The following is a 25,007-nucleotide window of genomic DNA, read 5'->3' on the forward strand; positions in this document are numbered from 1 at the left end:
GGGAGACAGAACAAGTCCAGGAAACTATAGAACAATTAGCTTAACATCGTTATAGGAAAGATAATGGAATCTTTATTAAAAGATGTAAAAGAAAAACATCTAGAAACCGAAAATATAATAGAGTAGTCAGCACGGATTTCAAAAGGGAAGGTCATCCTTGACCAACCTTATTGAATTCTTCAAAGTAGTAACAGAAAGAGTAGACAATGGTAATGTAGATGTAATATATTTGGATTTTCAAAAGGCCTTCGATCATAGTAAACTCATGACTAAGGTCAGAGCATGTGGAGTCAGGGGACAACCAACAGAATGGATTGCAAGGTGGCTACAAAACAGAAAACAGAGAGTAGGGGTTAAGGGTAGTTACTAAGATTGGAAAAGGTGGGAAGTGGTGTTCCATAGGGATTGGTGCTGGGACCATTATTGTTCACAATTTACACTAACAATTTTGACTCGGGAATCAGAAGTACAATTTCAAAATTTGTGGACGACACCAAATTGGGTGCTATAGTTAATACTGAGGAAGAATGCGAAGACTTCAAGAAGACATTAATAAAGTTGCAGAATGGGCATGTAAGTGACAAATAAATTTCAATCTGGATAAGTGTGAAAGGGATGCATTTTGGTAGGAAGAATAAGGAGGCCACATACTTCTTAGATAATGAGAGTCCAAATGGGGAAGAGGAACAAAGGGATCTAGGGGTACAGATACACAAATCACTAAAAATAGTGACGCAGGTTAATAAGGCCATAAAAAAAGCAAACCAAGCACGGGTTCATTTCTAGAGGGATAGAATTGAAAAGCAGAGAAGTTATGTTAAACTTGTGTAGAACTTTGGTTAGACCACACTTGGAGTACTCTGTACAGTTCTGGTCACCATATTATAAAAAGGATATAGAGGCACTGGAGAAGGTGCAAAAAAGATTCACAGGATGATACCAGAACTGAGAGGATATATTTAACAGGAAAGATTGAGCAGGCTGGGGCTCTTTTCTCTAGAAAAGAAAAGACTGAGGGGTGATCTGATATAGGTCTTCAAGATAATGAAAGGGTTTGATGGGGTAGATGTAGAGAAGATGTTTCCACTTGTAGGAAGTCCAAAACAAGAGGTCATAAATATAAGATAGTCACTAATACATCCAATTGGGAATTCTTTACCCAAAGAGTGGTTAGAATGTGGAACGTGCTACCGCATGGAGTAGTTGAGGCAAATAGCATAAATACATTTAAAGGGAAGCTAGATAAGCACACGAGGGAGAAAGGAATAGAAGGATATGCTGATGGGGTTAGATGAAGAGGGGTGGGAGGAAACTTGTGTGGAGCATAAACGCCAGCGTACACCACTTGGACAGATTGGCCTGTTTCTGTGCTGTAGACTCTATGTAACTCGATGTGCTGTAAATCTGAAACAAAGCATCTCTCCTTAGATGCTGACTGACCTGCTGAGTGTTTCCCACAATTTTTTTATTAGCCTTGAAAGGCCCATTTAAAAATAACTAAGCTTAATCTATTGAAGTGCTGGTGTGTGGAGTTGCAGATTAGTGGGGACCAGGTTTCATTCTCCACTCAACTGAGTTCCTGGTCTGAGCCATTTTCCTACAGGAAACATCTGACTAGTGAGTAAAGGCCTGTCTAAGAAGAGATGGGCAAAATCTGAGGGCGAATAAACAACAGGCCATAAATGCTGGTTAGGAACCAGATTTTAGCAGTATTTGCAATGCTGACCTACTCTTTTGGTCATCAGAGATGCATGATCCAGAAAGAAAGGGAGAAAATTTGAAGCTAACAAGTAAAGATTGATTGCTGACTGAAAATACATTTCGCTTCATTTTGATCAAAATTTTTCCAGTCATGAGAACATAAGAAATAGGAGCAGGAGCAAGCCATACAGGCCCTCGAGCCTGCTCCACCATTCAATAAGATCATGGCTGATCTTCAACCTCAACTCCACTTTCCCGCCCTTTTCCCAAATCCCTTGATTCCCTTAGTGATGCAGATTTAAAAACATTATTATGAAAAATAGAGATTATGGAGACCGAAATTAAATATTACATGTATGGAATATACTTTGTAAAACAAAAATCTGTATTTAATCAGAATATCACGAATGAATTTAGAAGTAGTTAACTAATAGGATATTTTATGGCAGCTAAACTGTGATGTAGAATCATAGAAAGGTTACAGCACGGAAGGAGGCCATTCGACCCATCGAGTCCGTGCTGGCTCTATGCAAGAGCAACCCAGCTAGTCCCACTCCCCCGCCCTATCCCCGTAGCCCTGCAAATTTTTTCCTTTCAAGTATGTATCCAGTTCCCTTTTGAAAGTCATGATTGAAACTGCCTCCACCACCCTCCTCGGGCAGCGCATTCCAGATCCTAACCACACAGTGCGCAAAAAAGTTTTTCCTCATGTCACCTTTGGTTCTTTTGCCAATCACCTCTGTCCTCTGGTTCTTGACCCTTCCGCCAATAGGAACAGTTTCTCTCTATCTATTCTGTCTAGACCCTTCAAGATTCAAATACCTCTATGAAATCTCCTCGCAACCTTCTCTGTTCCAAGGAGAACAACCCCAGCTTCTCCAGTCTATCCCCGTAACTAAAGTCCCTCATCCCTGGAATCATTCTAGTAAATCTTTCTACACTCTTTCTAAGGCCTTTACATCTTTCCTAAAGTGTGGTGCCCAGAACTGGACACATTATTCCAGTTGTGGTCGAGCCAGTGTTTTATAAAGGTTCATCATGACTTCCTTACTTTTGTACTCTATGCTTCTATTTATAAAACCCAGGAGCCCGTATGCTTTTTTAACCACTTTCTCAACCTGCCCTGCCATTTTCAATGATTTATGCACATATACCCTCAGATCTCTCTGTTCCTGTACCCCTTTTAGAATTGAGCCCTCTAGTTTATATTGCCTCTCCTCATTCTTCCTACCGAAATGTATCACTTGGCATTTTTCTGCGTTAAATTTCATCTGCCACGTGTCCACCCATTTCACCAGCCTGTCTATACCCTCTTGATATCTATTACTATCCTCCTCACTGTTCACTACACTTGCAAGTTTTGTGTCATCTGCAAATTTGGAAATTGTGCCCTGTACACCCAAGTCCAAGTCATTAATATATATCAAGAAAAGCAATGGTCCTAATACCGACCCCTGTGGAACACCACTCTACACCTCCCTCCAGTCCGATAAACAACGATCACCACTACTCTCTGCTTCCTGTTACTTATCCAATTTTGTATCCATGCTGCTACTGCCTCCTTTATTCCATGGGCTTCAATCTTGATGACACGCCTATTATGCGGCACTTTATCAAATGCCTTTTGAAAGTCCATATACACCACATCAACTGCATTGCCCTCATCTACCCTCTCTGTTACCTCATCAAAAAACTCTATCAAATTAGTTAAACATGATTTGTCTTTAACAAAGAACATAAGAAATAGGAGCAGGTGTAGGCCATACGGTCCCTGGAGCCTGCTCCGCCATTCAATCAGAGCATGCCTGATCTTCAACCTCAAATCCACTTTCCTGCCCGATCCCCATATCCCTTGATTCCCCTAGAGTCCAAAAATCTATCCATCTCAGCCTTAAATATATTCAATGACTCAGCATCCACAGCAAATTAACAAATCCGTGCTGGCTTTCCCTAATCAAGACACACTTGTCCAAGTGTCTGTCCCAGATTATCATTTCTAAAAGTTTCCCCGCCACCGAGATTAAACTGATCCTTACACTCTTTTTTGAACAAGGGCGTAACATTTGCAATTCTCCAGTCCTCTGGCACCACCCCCGTATCTAAGGATGTTTGGAAGATTATGGCCAGTACCTCCGCAATTTCCACCCTTCCCTCAGCAACCTAGGATGCAACCCATCCGGACCGTGAGACTTATCTACTTTAAGTACAGCTAGCTTTTCAAGTACCTCCTCTTTATCACCTTTGCATTACTCGGTCAGCTTTATGAATGGTGGTCCATTTACATAACTCTTGTGTTCACTGCACAACACTTTGGCTGTATAACTTTGGAAGAAGGAAAATGAAATTCAGCCTTTACCTGTTGCCCTCGAATGAGACAAGTCAATAATTAGGCTACAGTTCGAATACTGTGTCTAGTTTTGGGCACCCTACTTTAGGAAGGATGCCAAGACCATGGAGCGAATGCAGAAGAAATTTAATAGAGCCAGGATCAGAGGTTCTAGTTATGAGAAGTTATGAAACTGGTGATCTTTTCACTATAACAGAGAAGGTTATGCGAAAATCAGGTAGATTACCTTATCAACACCATTGTAATTTTGAAGCGTTCAAAATTATGAAGGGTGTTAGTAAGGTAAATGGGAAAAAATCTATTTCCACTGATCAGTAAGTCAATAATTAGATGACATAAATTGAAGATAATCTCCAAAAGATCAAAAGGAGAGATTAGGAGAATCTTCTTTATAATGCAGAGTTGTGAGGATATGGGATGCCCTGCCAGACAATGTGGAAGCAGAATCAATAATAGTTTTTACAAGAAAAATGGATAAATGAAAAAAGTGAAGTGCATGTGAGGGCAGGGGCATGGAACTAAGTGGGTCACTCTCTCAAAGAGCCTGCTCAGGCCTATTTGGGCCAAATGGCTGCCTCTTGTGCTGTAAAGTTGTGTGAAGGAAAATTAGTCCGAGTTGCAGTCCCAAAACTGCCTGACATTTAAGTTAATTAATCATAGAAAGGTTACAGCACGGAAGGAGGCCATTCGGCCCATTGAGTCCGTGCTGGCTCTATGCAAGAGCAATCCAGCTAGTCCCACTCCCCCGCCCTATCCCCATAGCCCTGCAAATTTTTTCCTTTCAAGTACTTATAGAGTTCCCTTTTGTAGGCCATGATTGAATCAGCCTCCACCACCTGCCCCGGCAGTGCATTCCAGATGATGACCATTCGCTGCGTAAAAAAGTTCTTCCTCGTGTCACCTTTGGTTCTTTTGCCAGTCACCTTAAATCTATGTCCTCTGGTTCTTGACCCTTCCACCAATGGGAACAGTTTCTCTCTATCTATTCCGTCTAGAATAGGTATTTAAAATCTTCAAGATTTTAAATACCTCCTTGAAATCTCCTCTCAATCTTCTCTGTTCCAAGCAGAACAAACCCAACTTCTCCAGTCTATCCACGTAACTAAAGTCCCTCATCCCTGGAATCATTCTAGTAAATCTCTTCTGCAGCCTCTCTAAGGCCTTCACATCTTTCCTAAAGTGTGGTGCCCAGAACTGGACACAATACTGCAGTTGTGTTCGAATCAGTGTTTTATAAAGGTTCACCATGACTTCCTTGCTTTTGTACTCTGTGCCTCTATTTATAAAGCCCAGGATCCCATACGTTTTTTTAACTGCTTTCTCAACCTGCACTGCCACCTTTAACGATTTAAAAACATATACCCACAGATCTCCCTGTTCCTGTACCCCATTTTGAATTGTGCCCTTTAGCTTATATTGCCTCTTCTCGTTCTTCCTACTGAAATGTATCACTTTGCATTTTTCTGCATTAAATTTCATCTGCCACGTGTCCGCCCATTTCTATATCCTCTTGAAGTCTATCACTATCCTCCTCACTGTTCACTACTCTTCCAAGTTTTGTGTCATCTGCAAATTTGCCCTGTACACCCAAGTCATTAATATATATCAAGAAAAGTAGTGGTCTTAGTACTGATCCCTGGGGAAAACCACTGTACACCTCCCTCCGGACCGAAAATCAACCGTTTACCACTACTCTCTGCTTCCTGTTACTTAGCCAATTTTGTATCCATGCTGCTAGTGCCCACTTTATTCCGTGGGCTATTATGCGGCACTTTATCAAACGCTTTTTGAAAGTTCATATACACCACATCAACCGCATTGCCCTCATCTACCCTCTCTGTTACCTCATCAAAAAACTCTACCAAGTTAGTTAAACACGATTTGCCTTTAGCAAATCTATGCTGGTTTTCCCAATCAATCCACACTTGTCCAAGTGACTGCTAATTCTGTCCCGGATTATCATTTCTAAAAGTTTTCCATCACCGAGATTAAATTGACTGGCCTGTAGTTGCTGAGTTTACCCTTACACCCTTTATTGAACAAGGGTGTATTATTTGCAATTCTCCAGTCCTCTGGCACCACCCCCGTATCTAAGGATGTTTGGAAGATTATGGCCAGTACCTCTGCAATTTCCAACCTTACTTCCCTCAGCAACCTAGGATGCATCCCATACGGACTAGGTGACTTATCTACTTTAAGTACAGTTAGCATTTCTGGTTCCTCTTTATCAATTTTTAGCCCATCCAGTATCTCAACTACATCTTCCTTTACTGAGACACTGGCAGCATCTTCTTCCTTGGTAAAGACAAATACAAAGTACTCATTTAGTACCTCGGCCATGCCCTCTGCCTCCATGAGTAGATCTCCTTTTTGGTCTCTGCCCCTCCTCTTACTACCCGTTTACTGTATACATGCCTATTGAAGACTTTTGGATTCTCTTTTATGTTTGCTGCCAGTCTATTCTCTTACTCCCTCTTTGCCCCTCTTATTTCCTTTTTCACTTCCCCTCTGAACATTCTATATTCAGCCTGGTTCTCACTTGTGTTATCAACCTGACATCTGTCATGCGCCCCTTTTTTCTGCTTCATCTTACTCTCTATCTCTTTTGTCATCCAATATTTATATAATATATGCTTCAACAGCTCGAGCCAAGTTTATAGGCTCAGCAAGAAGGAAGGTAAGAGTGCCCTATCAATGAATGATTAGTAACTGGCATCTTGACATGCTGCACTACACAACCTCTTAAGTATAAGGGTCTGTGGTCTAAGTACAGTATTCCATGCCTCTAGCTGAAAGGATGGGAGATGTGGAGAGACTTTAAGTACAGATTTTGTCAACCTAGACCCTTTGACCCTTCAGTTATGTCTAGGTTACTCAAAAAGTACATGGGTCTCAGATGTACTAGTATTTTGCAGTATCCTGGAGAAGGCATCTTTTGTGTACTAGGCTTGCTCATACAGTGGTAACAATATTCCACTTCTGGTCAGTGGTAGTGGTGAAAGATCACTACCAGTGTCTGCAGTTTCTTTTTAGTGCTAGAAACATATTTTTGAGGTTTCCGTCACCAGAACAGGTAGAAAAATATAGAGACAATAAAAGAAGTAGAAATAATATAAAATAAAGTAAGTATAGCAAAAATAAAGCAACATTATGGAGAAGAAATTAGAAAATAAATGATGCACCATTACATCCAGATACCTTTTGATCTAGTATTTGCAGGCAAGTAGTTGAAAAGATATTCATAGTATATTATAAGAAAGTCAGTGGAATACATTGCATATTTTTTCCCTAGTTAATGCAAATTGATGTATTTTCTCTCAAACTAAAATCGACATAAATCCATTTCTTCATATATGTCTATTAATATAAAAACATCTAGTGTACTTCCTCTCCATTACACTTTGAATTGTACTCTAATTTCTGTATTACACCTCAAAAATGCATAAAGCCACAATTGTCAATTGTAATGCGAGGAACTCCCCAGCAGGAAAAAAATGCCCACAATTAAATACCGATTGCCTTGAAGCCTGTGTTTACTTAATTAAGCTTAATGGTCTTGGAGGGCCATAGCTCCACCTTAGCAGCAGAATAGTAAATTGTGCATTCAATAGTGTAACACTCCTGCCCTTATAAAACAAGTTATCAGCCAACTTGCCACAAGTAACATCGCTCGAGAGCCATCGTATATGAGTTACTTAATGATTGCCAATTTTTATTAGCGTAAGAATGTAGGAACAAGGAGAGGTCGTGTAACCCATACAGCTCACACTATCGCCCATAACTGCCATCATTACGTTGGTTTTATAGAGCCAGTGTAATTACTTTTCTATTCAAAGAGATTATACTTTCTTTTCTGATCACATGAGCTTAAATGTTAGCTTGGCTCAGTGGCAGTGTTCTCAATTCTGAGATAGAAGGTTGTGGATTCAAGCCCCCGCCCCCTCGACCTTTTGCAAGACTTACAACCATACAGCACAGAAGGTGGCCATTCAGCCCATGGTGCCTGTGTTGGTTCTTTGAAAGAGCTATCCAATTAGCCCCACTGCTCTGCTCTTTTCCCGTCGCCCAGCTAGATTGCATGCTAATTAAATACAAACAAAATGCTGGAAATCTCCCAGCTCTTAAAAAGAGAAAAATAGGTTAACATTTTGGATGAAGACACTTCAGTTCTAGTTGGAGTGTTCCCAGCATTTTCTGTTTTTGGTTCAGCTTTCCATTGTTTGCATTTTTGTTATCACATAATTACATACAAGTATACATATGGGAATTTAAATTGTGAATTTTAAAAAAGTCAGTTCTATTTAGCGGTGACTTTCAATAGAATTTATACTTGATGCTCTGAGCACATAGATTTTTTTTTGAACAACTTCAGCCTGTAACATTGCCATTTATCACTGCAATAGTGACCTGATGATGAGTCAGTAGGAATCATAGCAACAGGAGTAGGCCATTCAGCCCCTTGAGCCTGTTCCACCATTCATTTGGATCATGGCTGATCTGTACCTCTTTACCCATCTTTGATCCATATCCCTTGATCCCCTTACCTAATAAAAATCTATCGATCTCAGTATTGAAAATTTCAATTGACCCATTGGGGGAGGGAGTTCTGGATTTCCATTACCCTTTGGAGAAATTGCTTCCTGATTTCACTTCTGAATGGCCTAGCTCCAATTTTAAGATTGTGCGGTTGAGTTTCCTAGTAGTTTAAGGCCTTGAGTTGTTGCAAAAGCCTGCTTCCACCAATGTCCTTGTATAGTATTTTACTTTGTTCTGAATCATGTATCCCAACAGAGTATTTTATCACTTGAGAAATACCATTATAGTTGAGTCCATTTTTCTTGCACCCAGCAATGGCATGGGAGAGGGAAAAAACTTTTGTTCTGAATAACTGCAATAATACAAATTGAAATCCTTCAGCGCAAACAGTGTGTTGGGAAGTCAGTGAATTGAGTAAGCTACAGTGTTACAATTTATCGTTGAAAAAGAAAGCAAATTTTCCTTTATATGAGAAAACACAATAACCCATTATTTTTGACCTCCAGGAATTCAAGTAGAATTTGCTAGTGTCCTTTCATTAATTTTGCAGAAAAATGTTCTTTCTCTTAAAGATGTAATATTTTCAAAATAAAATACAATATAGTTTTATTTCTGGATCGTGATGTCACGCCTGTTTGGAAACAATATAAGAAAGCCCGATTTAAACGAGGACTTGCAGGGAGGGAGCTGGTTTCAGAGACATTCTGCTTGAGTTGATTTATTTCCAATCGTTAAACCTTCTAAATCAGTTCTTCTGTCTGTTTACCCAAGGATGAGTAGCAATGGTCTCAGGAACAGGCGGGCAGGGATGGCATGAGGGGTGAGAAGCCAAGAGTGGATGTGTAGGAATGTGCTACAGCCAGGTCCAGCTAGATGTGATGTTATTTTTTAAATGTGATTGCCTTTTGAATGAGTACTTGTATAATACATTTTGGGGGTGAGGCATTCTTCTTTGTTGATAATAAGTACTATACCTTTTTTTTCTAATTCAATATATGCTATCATTTAATATCTCCCAGTGAACAACTGTTGATTTCTATGGAAACTTGGCAGCAATTATGTCATAGCTGTTGGTCAGTGAGCATTTCATCAGAAGTGTCAACAACATGGAGCATGCTGGTCACTGAAGTTTGCAGTGAGGGCTGCTGTCAGCAATGAAGAACTTTCTGCCTTTTGCAATATTAATGTTACTTTTTTTAAAAATCAATCGATAGCCTGATAGCCTGGAGTGATTGCAGAGCAGTAATCCAATCTTAGGGATCAGATGGCTGCTAAAAAAAACCATAATGTTATCTGAGCTCTTTGGTGAGATTGCATTTGCTCTATGGCGCTCTTTTAATCTCCGCAGTTGATCATTTTAATCCTGATGACTTTATTAACTAAGGGCACAGTAAATGTGTGGTAATCTGACATTTGAGTACCAACCCAACTGCCACAGCTCAGTGGTTACGTCATAATGCGTTCAGTAATAGTCATAATGAATGCTGTAGTATGGTTAATGCTTGTAAAGGGATCCTTGAGGTGATTAAGGCATGAGGCTGTGCAACTGGTCCAAAAGCCAATTACTTCTCTTCCAGCTCTAAGTCCTAACTTAGTGGGTGCTTTAGGAGACAGTCATCAAGTGAATAAAATTTGCTAGTTCTCCTCACAGGTAGGGGAAGAAACTAATAACATTTTAAGAGATTATTATGGGAAGGATACATTACAAGTACTCGTGCCTCTTCCCACCGCCCTCCCCCCCAAACCAATAAGTAATGTTCCCTTTTAATCTTCCTGCAGCATATAACACACGAGTCTTTATATTCACATTAAAAATAATTAATTGGGAAAGGGATTGAAACTTTTTAACACTTTCTACAGGTCCATATTTAAATAAGCATGCTTATTTTTAAAAGGTATTTTATATGTATTGGGTTTTATATTTGGTTATACACAGTAATGCATTTTTAAAAAAAAACATAAAGTGCCCAGTCAACTTCATGTCAAGGATACAGTAATTGTATAGTTCTGAGTAATCAGAATAGTAATTTTGAAAGGTTTCAAATGGCCCATCACCCACAATAAAATGTTTCTCTGTGTATTGTGGTAAGAACAGAAAATACAACATTTGTTTCCATCAGCTAGCTGTTGAAAGAGAAACTATCATATAAAATCATATTCCTTGTCATTATTGGCAGCACTTATGCTTTTGGGACAAGATTGTGGGATTGAGAGCCACACTTGCATTTGAGAAACTCCAGTAAACGGCTGAGGGACTGCTGCATTGTCTGAGGTACCATCGTTCTGATGAGACGTTAAATCAAGGTTCCATCTGCCTATTCAGGTGGATGTTAAACATCGCATGGCATGACATGAAGAAGAGCAGGGAGTTCTCCATGTTGTCCTGGCAAACATTCCTCTGTCAACCAACTACAACCAAAGAACAGATTAACTGGTCGCTTATCTCATTGCTGTCCTTGGGACATTGCTGTAGACATTGGCTGCACCCAACATAATCACAGTCATTGCACTCCAAAAAAAAAAGGAATTCAAAGATGAATTTTAACAATATAGCAATGTGTATATAAATGTTTACTTTCTTAATACTATTGTTACAACTTTGTACCCTCCTGACTTGAAGTTGCAGACAGGAGGGTAGAAAGTTGGAATAATAGTTTTAAGAAAATAAACATTTACCTGCACATTACTGTTGTTGATGAAGAGCTCCCTGGTTTTCAACAGTCCTTCACTACCTCATTTGAATGACTGTTTTTCAGGCGTGAGCCCAGATGGTAGCCCCTGCTATTCTACCTTGGGGAGTATTGCTGCTGAATCTAATGTTGGTCTCGCCCGACTTCCACATACACATTTTTCTGTGGGAGTCACTGTTGGATAGTGATCAGAACCTGCTGGGAGTATATCTTTGTGGACGTTGAGTGAGGACAGGTTCAGGCTCCACTGTAATACCACATGGTCATATAAACTGCTGACACTCGTGTCTAGGCTCACTAATGAAGAATGGCCACCTGAGAAAGGTACCCAAGAGCAAGTGGCATCCACAGAATTCAACTGCGTCAAGGAGCATGCCTTCAGAAGGAAAGGAAGGAGCTGGAACAGAAAACCAGCATTATGCCATCTTTTATTAGAAATAAAAATAGAAAATGCTGGAAATACTCAGCAGGTCAGACAGCATCTGTGGAGAGATACACCAAGTTAACGTTTCAGGTCGACGACCTTTCGTCAGAACTGGGAGAAGTTAGAGATTTAACAGTCTTTAAGTACAGAGCCAGGGAAAGGGGGAGGGGAGGAAAGAACCAAAGAGAAGGTCTATGATAGGGAGTAGGGCAGTAGTGATTAAATGACAAAAGGGATGACGATAGAGCAGAGAAGGTTGAGAGGAGATTTGATAGAAGTGTTCAAAATCATGAAGGGTTTAGATAAAGTAAAGAAAGCGAAACCGTTCCCATTGGCGGAAGGGTTGAGAATCAGAGGACACAGATTTAAAGAACCAAAGGCAACATGAGGAAAAACTTTTTTATGCAGCGAGTAGTTATGATTTGGACTGCGCTGCCGGAAAGGGTGGTGGAAGCAGGTTCATTTGTGGCTTTCAAAAAGGAATTGGATAAATACTTGAAGGGAAAAAAATTGCAGGGCTATGGGGAAAGAGTGGGGGAATGGTACTAACTGGATTGCTCTTACAAAGAGCCAGTACGGGCTCAATGGGCCGAATGGCCTCCTTCTGCGTTGTAACCATTCTATGATGGTGCAAGGCAAAAAGGGGTGCTATTGAGACAAGTAAAGAAACAAAAGATGGGTCTAGAGGAGCTGTAAATGACAACAGCAGAACCATTACCAGCACCTGCTGACTGAAAAAATGGGAGCAGTGGTTATGATCTGAAGTTATTGAAATCGATGTTGAGTTTGGAAGGTTGTGAAGTGCTTAATCGAAAGATGAGATCCTGTTCCTTGAGCTTGCGTTGAAACAGTGTAGGAGGCCGAGGTCAGAGTAAGAGTGGGATGGGGAATTAAAATGGTAAGCGACCAGAAGGTCAGAGTCACGCTTGCAGACTGAATGGAGGTGTTCAGCAAAGCGATCACTTAATCTGCGTTTGGTCTCCCCAATATAGGGGAGCATCATGAACAGCGAATACAGTATACTAAATTGAAAGAAGTATAAGTAAATCGCTGTTTCACCTGGAAGGAATGTTCGGGGCCCTTAACGGTGGGAAGGGAGAAGGTGAAGGGGCACTTGTTGCATCTCCTGCGCTTGCACGGGAAGATGCTGTGGGAAGGAGAGCGGGTGTTGGGGGTGATGGAAGAGTAGACCAGGGTGTCGCAGAAGGAACGGTCCCTTCGGAATGCTGAATGGGAAGGGGAGGGGAAGATGTGTTTGATATTGGCATCGAGTTGGAAATGGCGGAGGATGATCCATTGAATGTGGATGCTGGTGGGGTGAAAGGTGAGATCAAGGGGGACCCTATCGTGATTCTGAGAGGTGAGGGGAAGAGTTGAAGGCAGAACTGCAAGACATGAGACGGACATGGTCGAGGGCCCTGTCGACTACAGTGGAGGGGAATCCTCAGTTGAGGAGAAAGGAAGACACATCGGAAGCACTGGTGTGGAAGGTGGTATCGTCAGAACAGATGCGACGGAAGCAGAGAAACTGGGAGAATGGAATAGAGTCCTTACAGGAAGCGGGGTGGGAGGAAGTGTAATTAAGGTAATTGTGGGAGTCGGTGGGCTTATAGTAGATATTGGTTGACAGCCTATCCCCAGAAATGGAGATAGAGAAGTCAAGGAAGGAAAGAGTCAGAGATGGACCATGTGAAGGCGAGGGAAGGGTGGAAATTGGAAGCAAAGTTGATGAAATTTTCCAGTTTGGGGCGAGAGCAGGAAGCAGCACCAATACAGTCATCAATGAAAAAGGTGAGGGAGGGGACTGACCTGAGTCGATCGACCTGACTAGAACAAAGAATGTTTCACGTATTCCACGAAAAGGCAGACCCATACAGGTTCCCATAGCGACATCTTTTATTACGATTGCTAAAGGTTGAAATTGGAACTCAAGGGTACTGGCAGCATTCAATTGTGCTTTTGGCACTGGCACAGGGAGGTAACAGAACTTAGCTCCAAAACTGCATTACAACTGGTTGAAAGAATTCGCCAGCAGAATTTTTAAATGAACATCTCCTAGCTGAGAGTGATAAGCCTTTGTCTTGTTACTGAAAACATAGTTCGCTTGTGACCCAGCTGGTACTGAAATTTATAGCTGAGTTTGAACACCGAGATCAACATCCAGTACTGGGAAAGATGCCAGTAACGACTCGGCTTAATGACGTGTGGCTGAAGACAAACCCAACACATATGTCCTAATGGGTCTTTTCCAACCAAATGACTTAACATGGTAGGTTTCCTCCAGTGTAGTTTTTCAGTAACAAAATAGAATATCAGCCCTTAGATAGGAGACATTTTAACCCTTTTAAAAAAAAAATACACTTTCTGGGTCGTGTACTTTACATTGAAAGTATTACCTCTTCACCCAAGTATTTTTCTCCATGAAAGATAATTTATTTGCCTAATTTGTCAAGAACATTCAAAATAACAAAACTCTGACCAGTGGAAAGAAGTCTTAAAAAAGTGAATAGAACTTTAGTTCTGAGGGCTTGAATCCTATATTTTAAAATGCCAATTTAATTTCTGAATAAGTATTAATTACAATAGGCTGCTCGAGGAATTGTTGGAGAGACAACCTCACTCAAGTTATCACAGCACAATAATCTTTTAAGAATAATCTGATGAAGCTACTTATGAAGTTGTTCAGCACTGTTGTAGCTCTTTAAAATGGGAGTGGATTTTTTTCACGAAACATTCCTATCATCAGATATGATTGTAAACTGGTCAAGCAGCACAATCTCTTAAAAGCCTATTCATGTTGCACGGTGTTTATTTTAAGAGTTCAAATGTGTGCAAGGTTAAAAGGTTTATGTAATAGTAAAAGACATCAATTTCAAATGGATTATCATCAAGCACATTAGCAAAAGCGGTCCTCCTTATGACACATCTGAATATAATATAACCAGAAGTGAAAAACTAAATCAAGTGACCACTGTAATGGCCCAGAGCCTAACACAAACAAGAAATGGTAGTCAGACTGCCCAATTTTACAACAATTCTATATATCAAAGAATAGTTGAGAATGTATTGGCTTAAGGGGTTTGATATTTGCAAATGGTTCAGGCTTTGCTGTCATGGTTTATGATGCACAAACCCATGAGTAGTTTTGTAACATAGTTCCAGTAATGTTATTCATTAATAAGAATGAAAAACCATGGGGAAGCTCTTAGATTTTTGAAAGAAAAGTGTGAATTTTCTAATCTACACAGAAATCCGCAATGTCAAATCTCCATGCTCCAGATTGATGTGATGATGCCACTATTGCAAAATGGCCTGGTGGTGCGGCTGTATGGATTACAATGAGCACCACAACTGCAGACTGACTTGGGAAACAATCTGAAGCAACCTAAGCTCAGGCAACTACACTAACCTGCATTCGCAGGATTAGGTGGCTTCAAATTGACACCCAGACTGGCTTGAATTCATAGCTTATTGTTGCTGTCAATTAAGCTGTTCCAGCTGTATTCCCATCAGTGACTTTACAGAGCTTCCAAGTAGCAAAGTAACTTAACATGGTGTTCAGATTAGAAATTTGATTATTTAAAAAAAAGAACATATTAAGTTTTTATCTATAAAATTAGAGTACTAAGAACTGAAAATTCTCACTTTTTTTTTAAAATGACCCTGACTATAAAGTGATCCAATCTTGCCAATGTTGCACCTTCACCCACAAAAAAAATCACATAAACATGGAACACAGTAACAAACTTGTTCTTTTCATTTAAATGACTGGAGTTTTCAAGTGCACCTTAATAATGGTTTGATGCCCTAGCACTTACACAATTAGATATAACATGGCAATAATGAGAGCAATGAATAATACAACTGGTTTTCAAATTGTCTAATTTTCCAAATAAAACTGATTTGAGTTTGTTAGTAAAATGCTATCGTGTATGAAAACACAACCACACAGAATACAGTCTTGACTTGGTAATATGTCAGTCCAGCAACCTTTAATCCGAGCAAATTCAGGTATTGTGAAAGTAACCTTGCAAATTACATTCTTGGCATTTTCAAATATGTGAGCTATTGCATCGTAAAAGGGTAACAAAAATAAGAAAAAGAAACTGAAGATTCCAGCACATATGCATTTCATTAACGTAATCGATTTACATAAAAACATTCGGCACAACAGGTCAATGCCGGTGTTTATGCTCCACACGAGCCTCCTCCCTCTTTACTTCATCGAACCCTATCAGCATATCCTTCTATTCCTTTCTCCCTCATGTGTTTATCTAGCTTCTCCTTAAATGCATCTATGCTAGTCGCCTCAAATGCTCCTTGTGATAGAGAGTTCCACATTCTAACCACTCTCTGGATAAAGAAGTTTCTCCTGAATTCCCTGTTTGATTTATTAGTGACTATCTTATATTAATGGCTCCTAGTTCTGGTCTCCCCCGCAAGTGGAAACATCTTCTCTAAGATTATCAAAACCTTTCATAATCTTAAAGACCTCTTTCAGGTCACCCCTCCGCCTTCTTTTTTCTAGAGAAAAGAGCCCCAGCCTGTTTAATCTTTCCTGATAGATTTGTTTTGGTAAGATTACGGCTCTTAAATGCACCATGTCGTATACTGTGCTACACATGTTAGGAGTAGCCCAGGTTCGATCCATATTGAATTGGTGGAGTGCAGTGAGAGGGATGCTACAGTTCTTGGATCATTGTCTCGCTGACCAGTATGTGTGTCTGGATGTTAGGTGAGAACAAAAATGGGGTCAGCCCTATGCTTCCTATATGGAATAACCTGTCGCTGTTCACCATCCGGACTTACGTGAGCTATCAGATGGCTACCTCTACTCTTGAAATAATGTCCTAGAAAGAAGTCATGCACTTCGCAGGGGAAAGGAGAAAAATCAGGGAAAATAGGAGCAGTGGGGACTAAAGTAGCAGTCTCAAATCCTGCATCTTTTAGAACACTTTGCTAATTCGACTCACAAAGTTATGAGGAATTACAAAGAACAAAATAAACCACTGAAGGAAAAATATCAAATTAAATCACTTTAAAAGGTGGATGCTGTAATTGTTAAGTGTAACACTTGCATTTTGTTGTAATTTTAGAAAAAAATAAATCAGATTATTAAATAAATATAATTGAAGTTTCTATATATGAGGGTCAGGAACACTAAGTACTTCATGAGAACTCGGTGAGTTTGTCTGAAAGAAAAATGTACCATTCTATCTAGACTGTCATTATGAGGTAGCCTGTGGTGTATGGGGCATCACAGCTGAGCTTGCTGTTGGTCTTGCTCACACTTTCTGAGGAGGAGTCACAAAGTAGATAGAATTGAATAATGCTATTCAACCCATCTTAGCTCATTCATGCTCAAAGAATTCCCACTCCCCCCTCCTCCCATCATGGTATCCAACTGTTTCTTCATGATTCCACAATTTACGCCTTTAAGTTTCTTCAACTCTCTCTGTGGCATCAGTCCTAAATTTCTCTTTTAGTTTGAATCTGTTTCCCCTTGTCCTACCGTCACATATTACTTTGTAATGTCCTGGATCTATCTTTCTAACTATCTTGTTTACTATCATATATTTTAAGATTACTTCTCAGTCCACTCCTTACAAGGCTGAAAAGCCCAGGTTTCTCCGTTCTTTACTCAGAACTCAGTCCTCTGACAGTAGGAATCAGTCTCATGGCTTTTTCTGAACCAACTTTGCCACTAGATGGTGGTTAAAACAGGAACCCAGGCTGATTCCCTTCCCTCTACTAGGTGCTCAGACCAATTGTAGCACAATTGTTCGGTTTGAGATAGCAAACTCTGTGCAAGTCACTCTCCTGGTTTGTATGGCTCAGTACACTGAGGTGGTGCATTTGCAAATCGAACCAGTAGTCTCAGTTTTTAAATACTCTACCAAAAAGGATTGATCTAATTTGGTCAAGATGATATCGATAGCCCAGTTAAGCTTTGCAATTGCACTCATGATTAGTGACTACTGTTTTGTGATCACTTTCAGAGATCCATCATTTACAGTTTTATCCAGTATGTCTTCACTTGTTCTGAAGGCAAATATTGTGTGAAAGATAAGTAGGAATTATTTTCAAAAGCAATGATTCATCCCTTGATGGTTCATTTGAAAGAAAGAAAGAGCTTGCATTCATACAGTGCCTTTCTCATCCTCAAGACGTCCCAAAAAATGCTTCACCCGTCAACGAAGTACTTTTGAAGTCTAGTCACCATTGTAATGTAGAGACACGTGGCAGCCAATTTGCACACAGCAAGGTCCCACAAACAGCAATGAGATAAATGACCAGATAATCTTTACTGATGTTAATTGAGTGATAAATGTTGGCCAGCACATAAGGAGAACTCCCCTGCTTTTCTTCGAATAGTGCTATGGTACCTTTTACACCCACCTGAGAGGGCAGGATGGACCTTGGTTTAACCTCTCATCCAAAAGACACCACCTCCGACTGTACAGTACTCCCTCAATACAGCAATGAAGTGTCAACCTAGATTATGTGCTCAAGTCTGTGGAATGAGGCGCGGTGGGGTGGAGTACTGGCACTGAGTCAAGGCTGATATCTAAATGAAATGCATAGTGTGGCACCATATCATACAGACTCAAGAGAATTCAATCCTTGGTCTGTGCTGAATTAACTCAGCCACAGTGGTGGTAGTGTTACGGTTGGCCTCAGTATTCTGAACTTGGGTGGGGAAAAACAATCAACCAAGGTTCCCAATCCTAAAAACTGTGTGTGTGGATGTTAGATGAAGACAGGATCAGGCTCTGCTGTGGTGGCCTCTCCCTGTTGAATGACCTGGTAAAAAAATCATCTGCCAGGCTCATGCATGAAGCTTGGCCACTGGGGTTCAGCCAGTACCTGTGTTGTGGAACCCTACTCCCACATAAGCCCTACTCACCTTCAATAGAGATGGGGTGGAGTTCCAAAGTGGTCTTCATTATCTGCAAACTTTGTTTAGTGATCTGAATTTGGAGTTGGACTATGAATTACTATTAGTATTACACTGGGAATAAACTTAACCTTCTCACTCGCAATTTTGCAGTTAGTACATTATTGTTGCCTGTCCAGCTATCAATAGCTTGCACTAATACGATAATGAGAACTGGTCTGTTACAACAAGTGGAGATAATCTGTAATTCGTATTTGGTACCTGCGCAGTGCACTCTTTCTTTCAGTGCTTGTACTATGAATAATATGATAGCATAAAACTGCTATTAAAATGTAAATACTACCTAATTAATGTAAGAAAGAAAGAACTAGCATGTATATAGTGCCTTTCAGAACCTCAGGATGTGTCGAAGTATTTCATAGCCAATGAAGTACCTTTGCAATGGAGTCACTGTTATAACGTAGGGAAACACAGCAGTCAATTTGCGCCCAGCAAGGTACCATAAACAGCAATGAGATAAATGACCAGATAATCTGACTGTGATATTGGTTAAAGGATAAATATTGGCCATGACACCGAGAGAATTTCCCTGCTCTTTTTTGAATAGTGCCATGAATCCTTTATATCCACCTGAGAGGGCAGACAGTGCTTCAATTTAACATCTCATCCGAAAGACGGCACCTCCAACAATTCAACACTGCCTCAGTACCATAGTGTAGTGTCAACCTGTAGATCCTATATTTTAACTGAAAACAAGAAGGAAATGTACCTCCTAAATTCTACGCTGCTGAGTAGTCTCAAGATAGCGTCATAGAAGAATTCAAACTCTTAGAAGTCATGTCACTGTAACTACCTAATCACTTAAAACTATGGTCATCATGATTAAAGTGTCCATACAGTAAGATACAGCACCCCATAAAAAGTTATGGGATGACTGAGCATTCACACAACTAAACTGAGCTGGAGTGCTATCCCCACAAATGTTTGGAGAGTAAATGGGGACAACGTTTGATGTTGCAACAGGGTACCCAACCTTTACAGTGTGGACCAAACTTGGTTGAATGGCATAACTGGACTTCTCTTGGTCTGGTAACAGGTCCGTTGCTAATTTTAATAAATCGTATAACAATCAGGGTAATGATTGATGTGCTTTGTGGCTACATTGCCACTGTCCAATTTCCAGAAATAAAGTGTAGCAGACAGCTTGTTTTTTTTCACACCTGGTAACTGCACAGATTGAATAACAGGAGTTGTGTTACATGTGTTACAATAGTCATATCTCTGATTGTGAAAACGCAGCACGCTCTTTGCAGTGCTATGGAAATGTTGACAGATGTAGGCATTTTTTGTGAATATTGGAGGATGATAACCAGCCATGGCATATGGTAAATATCTTCAAAACTGAGATTGACCGGATAATTCGTGAGTGACAAAGTTATGCTCGTCCCATGAGTGGATATTCACAGCACTTGGCTAGGCACACTATACTCCTTTTATTCCTACATTTTAATAAGAAAAAACATTAGCGTTTCTGTAGTTTTTGCAACTCAAAAAAAATCACTTTAATAAAGAGTGATAATCGGTACCTGGGAGTGATTACTAGGCAGCATTGTCATCAGGGGGTCAAATGATGTCACAAACGACAAACAAAGGTCGAGCTGTTTATAACAGTCACCCCAACACCAAGATGAAGTTATTGTGGTAATCAGTGCCATGTAAACATCTCTTTTTGCAGTATGTATTTTGGACTTGGTGGGGACAGTTCTATTCTCGCTGAGTTAGGTGGACACTGAGCAGGACACTCCGTACACTTCATGTATGATGACAACCTCAGTGAAGTTGTAAAACTAACGTAATCACTGCAAATATACCAGAATTTACCCTGTAGGTAATTGCAGAAAATTAACACAGGTAGTGTATGTTATGCTGCTTCAAAAGGGAAGACACTAGTGCAATTAAAAATCCCCTTTTCATAGGTAAGACTTCAAAGTGATTGAGAGGACCACAAAGCAACTTGGGCTGCAAAAACTCAGGAAAAAGAAATCATTTTGAAATACATAGCTTTCCGTTTTAAACCTGAGTGCTCTAAATAGAATATGCCACCGCCAGCCATTCAATTTAATACAAACCCAACAGTCAACCTGTGAGTTGAAAAAGTAACAGTGAATGCTGGAAATCTGAAATAAAACCAGCAAATGCTGTAAATGCACTACAGCCTATCAAAGGATAAGTTAATAACAACTTGCATTTATATTGCACCTTTAACGTAGCAAAATGCCCCAGGTACTTCACAGTTCAGGGTCGGACTCGAGCAGGAGGGTATCTGGAAGATTTTGAAAGTGGGGAGATATGAGATAAAGGGGATTAGGTAGGGAGTTCTAACGTGTGGAAGCAAGATGGCTAAAGGCTGCGCTTCTAGCTCAGTAGGCCAGTGCTGGGAGAGCGGAGAGTGCAGGCAGGGTGTAGAGCTCCTAGGAGCTGTAAAGACAAGGAGGGGCCATGAAGGGATTTGAAGACAAAAGGATTTTGAAGTAGTTGCGCTGGGAATGGCTGGTGAAGATCGGCAAGGATTGGGTGATAAGTGAGCAGGATTTTGTGAGGGTTAGAATGTGGGCGGTGGAGCTCTGGATGAGCTGGAGTTTCTGCAGTTTGGAACAGGGGAGGCCAATGAAAAGGGCATTAGAAAAGTCAAATCAGGAGGTGACCAAGGCTTACCATAGCCAGCCAAGCAATGTAATGCAAGCCCGACAATGACTTGCAAGTTGTGGGAACAGTGAATGCTGGAAATCTGAAATAACACTAGAAAATGCTGGAAATGCACAACAGCCTATCGGAAGATAGATTAATAACAACGTACATTTATATCACACCTTTAACGTAGCCAAATGTTCCACAAGGTACATCACAATCCCAGAATGGGATAGTTTCAGCAGCAGTAGGGACTATGGTGTGGATTTTCAGTCAGGAGCCAAACAGGACGATGCGGTTTTGTTGAGCTGGAAAAATTTCTGGCTCACCCGCAGCTTGATGTCAGATAGAATATTAAACATCATGGCGGCAGTCATGGAATTGGGTAGAAATGGAGGGATAAAGCCGAGTATCATTGCCATACACAAGAAAGCTGACACGGTGTTTACGGATAATGTCACTAAGGGGCAGCATTTAGATGGAGAATAGGAGAGGCCTATTCCTTCTATATAATGGTACATTAGCACACCAGAAGTGACCGTGCACATATATGAGGAGAAGCTATTGCAAGCAATGTTGGGACAAATGGAAATGGAACTATAAGGGTGCAGTTCCACAGAGGCGAGGTGGTGGAGAAGGATAGTGTGATTGACTAGTCAGAGGTGCCATCTTTCGGATGAGGCGTTAAACTGAGGCCCCGTCTGCCTTCTCAAGTGGACGTAAAAGATCCCATGGCACTGTTTCGATGAAAAGCAGGGGAATTCGCCCAGATATTCTTGCCAATATTTATCCCTCAACCAACACCTAAAAACAAATTATTTGGTCAATAGCACATTGCTGTTTGTGGGACTTTGTTGTATGCAAATTGGCTGCCATTTTTCCTACATTACAACAGTGGCTATACTTCAAAAGTACTTAATTGACTGTAAAGCCCTTTGGTTCGTCCTGAGATCATGAAAGGTGCTATATAAATCCAAGTCTGTCTTTCTTTCTTTCTTTATGTTCACAATCAGATGACTCTGACCAGGGTAGTTTGTGGATGAGACGGAAGCCAGGTTGAAAATGGCGTGGTGAGAAGTAGGCATAGAGTTGGTGGTGCAAATGTGTTCCAGAATCTTAGAGAGGAAAGGGAGGTTTGAGATGGGGTAGTAGTTAGAGAGGACAGAGGGGTTTATTAGCAAGGCACAGGGTGATTACAGCATTTTGAAAATGAAAGGAACAATGTCTGTGGAACAAGAGCAGTTGATAATGTTGACGAGCATTAGGCTGAGGAAGGGTAGCTCAGTGATCGGAAACAAGGAGGGGGGAACAAGGAAACTGGAAGTGTGTCTCATGGAAAGGATGAGCCTGGGAGTGATTGAGGTGTAGATAAGGGAGAAGCTATAAGAGTACTGTGCGGTCATTGTTGGGAGCAATCGGAAAGCACAAATGGTGTTGAAGAAGGTGAGGCAGTTGAGTCAATCGCCTTAATTTTGTGAATGAAATCCTTGAGTTCTTCACTGTTGGTGTCAGATGTGAAGATGGTGGGGACAAAAGTAGGAGTTTGAAGAAGGCAATTAGTAGTGAAGAAAAGATGATAGGATTTGCTTTATCCTACAAGATGATCATGGAGTTATTGGCTCTTGAGAGGGAGAGGTGATTTTTTCTTTTTAGCTGGTCCAGCCAGATTTGGTGATGGATGCCCAGGTTGTTTGAGCGTCATAAATACGCAAGCCTGCGGCTCTCCGATTTGAAGATGTGAAGGAAAGTGTTATACTGTGGGAGTAACAAGTAGGAGACTGAGAGTTCTTGTAAGGACGAGGGCATTGAATATGGAGGCAAGGCAGCAGATAAGTAATTTGATGGAGTCAGAAGCATTATGACAGGTGCAGGGCCAGGGAAGCGAGTTGGGAGTTGAAAAGGTTGTTAGAGAGGGAGATGGGGGCCACTTTATTGCCAGGAGGAAGGATAATGGGGGCGATGGGCATGGAACATAATGAAACTATTTTGATGAAGGGTTACACCTACAGTGTTCCCACCACTTGCAGTTGTGTTGATGTTCTTAAGTCCCCTCTCTCTGTCCCTTCTATCAAGATTAATTTTGACAGAAATCAATAAATCATTAAAATTGCAAGTGTTTGCTACATGGCACCCAAAGCAACCTATCTTTCTCTTTTAGATGCTGTTCCATTTGCTGTGCATTTCCAATAATATCTGGTTTTATCTGTGAGTTATAGAATCATAGAATCATACAGCACAGAAGGAGGCCATTCGGCCCATCATGCCTGTGCCAGCTCTCTGCAAGAGCTACCAATTAGCCCCACTCCCCTGCTCTTTCCTCTTAGCCCTGCAATTTTTTCCTTTTTAAGTATTTATCCAACTCCCTTTTGAAAGTTACTATTGAATCTTCTTCCACCACCCTTTCAAGCAGTGCATTCCAGATCATTACAAATCGCTGAGTAAAAAAAATTCTCCTCATCTCCCACCCCCCCGGCTTTTTTGTCAATTATTTTAAATCTGTGTCCTCTGGTTACTGACCCTCCTGCCAGTGGAAACATTTACCCATTAAATCTTGCTTATTACACCATTATGCCATACCATCTATTTCATACAATATTATCATTGTGGTGTCATACCAGAGCCAAAATGATTTTACTTGCACTAGTGTTTCTCAAAACAACCAACGTAAATGAAGGATACATGGTAATAAGTCATTAAAATTTGCAATTTATTACACAGTGTGAGGGTCAAAAACAGTTTTGTGGGATAAATTCTGTATTCTCGGATTTGCTTTTGAGAATTCCGTTGAACCAAGTGAGTGTAAAACTAGAGGATATGTCCTGGCTAATATAGTAAACTGAATATCTTCACAAGTTAGATTCATTATAGAATAGCTTATGAGTGACAAAGCTATGAGGGTTACAGTCAGCCTTATGTATATTAATTATATGTATCTAGCCATGACCCATTCTATTTTCAAAATTTGCATATCTACATTGAGAGGAAATTATGAGTGGGGGAGGGTTTGTAGTCCAAGAAAATCAGTTAAAACTACTTTATGATATGGAAGTATATTTTATGTGGAAATGTGATTCTTAATTTGTTCAACCTCCACATACAAATTGTATGCTATCATCTTACAGGTGAAAATCAACTTGTGTAGTCATTTTAATAAATTTGCACTATGGTGCATGGTCAGGTGACATTACCCCAACCCACTCTATTTTGCTATGCACTGTTCTTTTTTACATCTCATAAGCAGCATATCTATCTGTTGTGCCCCACATCAGAGATAGTTCACATCGCTGCTTGTTGGTTTTACACTCCAGCCATCTTTGTAATATTATAGAGAAGCTTTACAAATTTGTTACGTTGTTTATAAAGTTGCACATTTTTTCTCGTCAAGTTGCCATCATTTTGGGCATCAGCCTTCCTTGGTCAGCTCAGTCAGTCGACACCACCTAAGTCATTAATTAGTGCATGCTCTCGGTTTCAAAATCTATGTGAAATTATGTAGATCTTTTCCAGCAACCAAATTGTACGATACTTCTGTACTCTGTACTCGTCTCATCATTCGTGAAGCGTGTACCAAAGTTAACAAAAGGACTCGATAGAATTGGCTAATGTGCTCATTACATGACTGTTCTCATTAAATGGGTTTTGAAGCTTATTTCTCTTAGATGAACGGGAACACTAGGTTCTGGTTTGACACAGTAAATTCCACTTGTAATTCAGAAGGGGAAC

At 40.4% G+C, this 25,007-nt stretch overlaps 1 protein-coding gene across 7 annotated transcripts in view; it reads left to right on the forward strand.

The window, feature by feature from the left end:
* LOC137320406 (zinc finger matrin-type protein 1-like) overlaps nucleotides 1-25,007 on the forward strand; it is a 133,719-nt gene that overhangs the window by 45,258 nt on the left and 63,454 nt on the right. The gene's annotated exons all lie outside the window — the stretch shown is intronic.

Source organism: Heptranchias perlo, chromosome 1, assembly GCF_035084215.1.
Source record: "Heptranchias perlo isolate sHepPer1 chromosome 1, sHepPer1.hap1, whole genome shotgun sequence".
NCBI lineage: Eukaryota > Metazoa > Chordata > Chondrichthyes > Hexanchiformes > Hexanchidae > Heptranchias > Heptranchias perlo.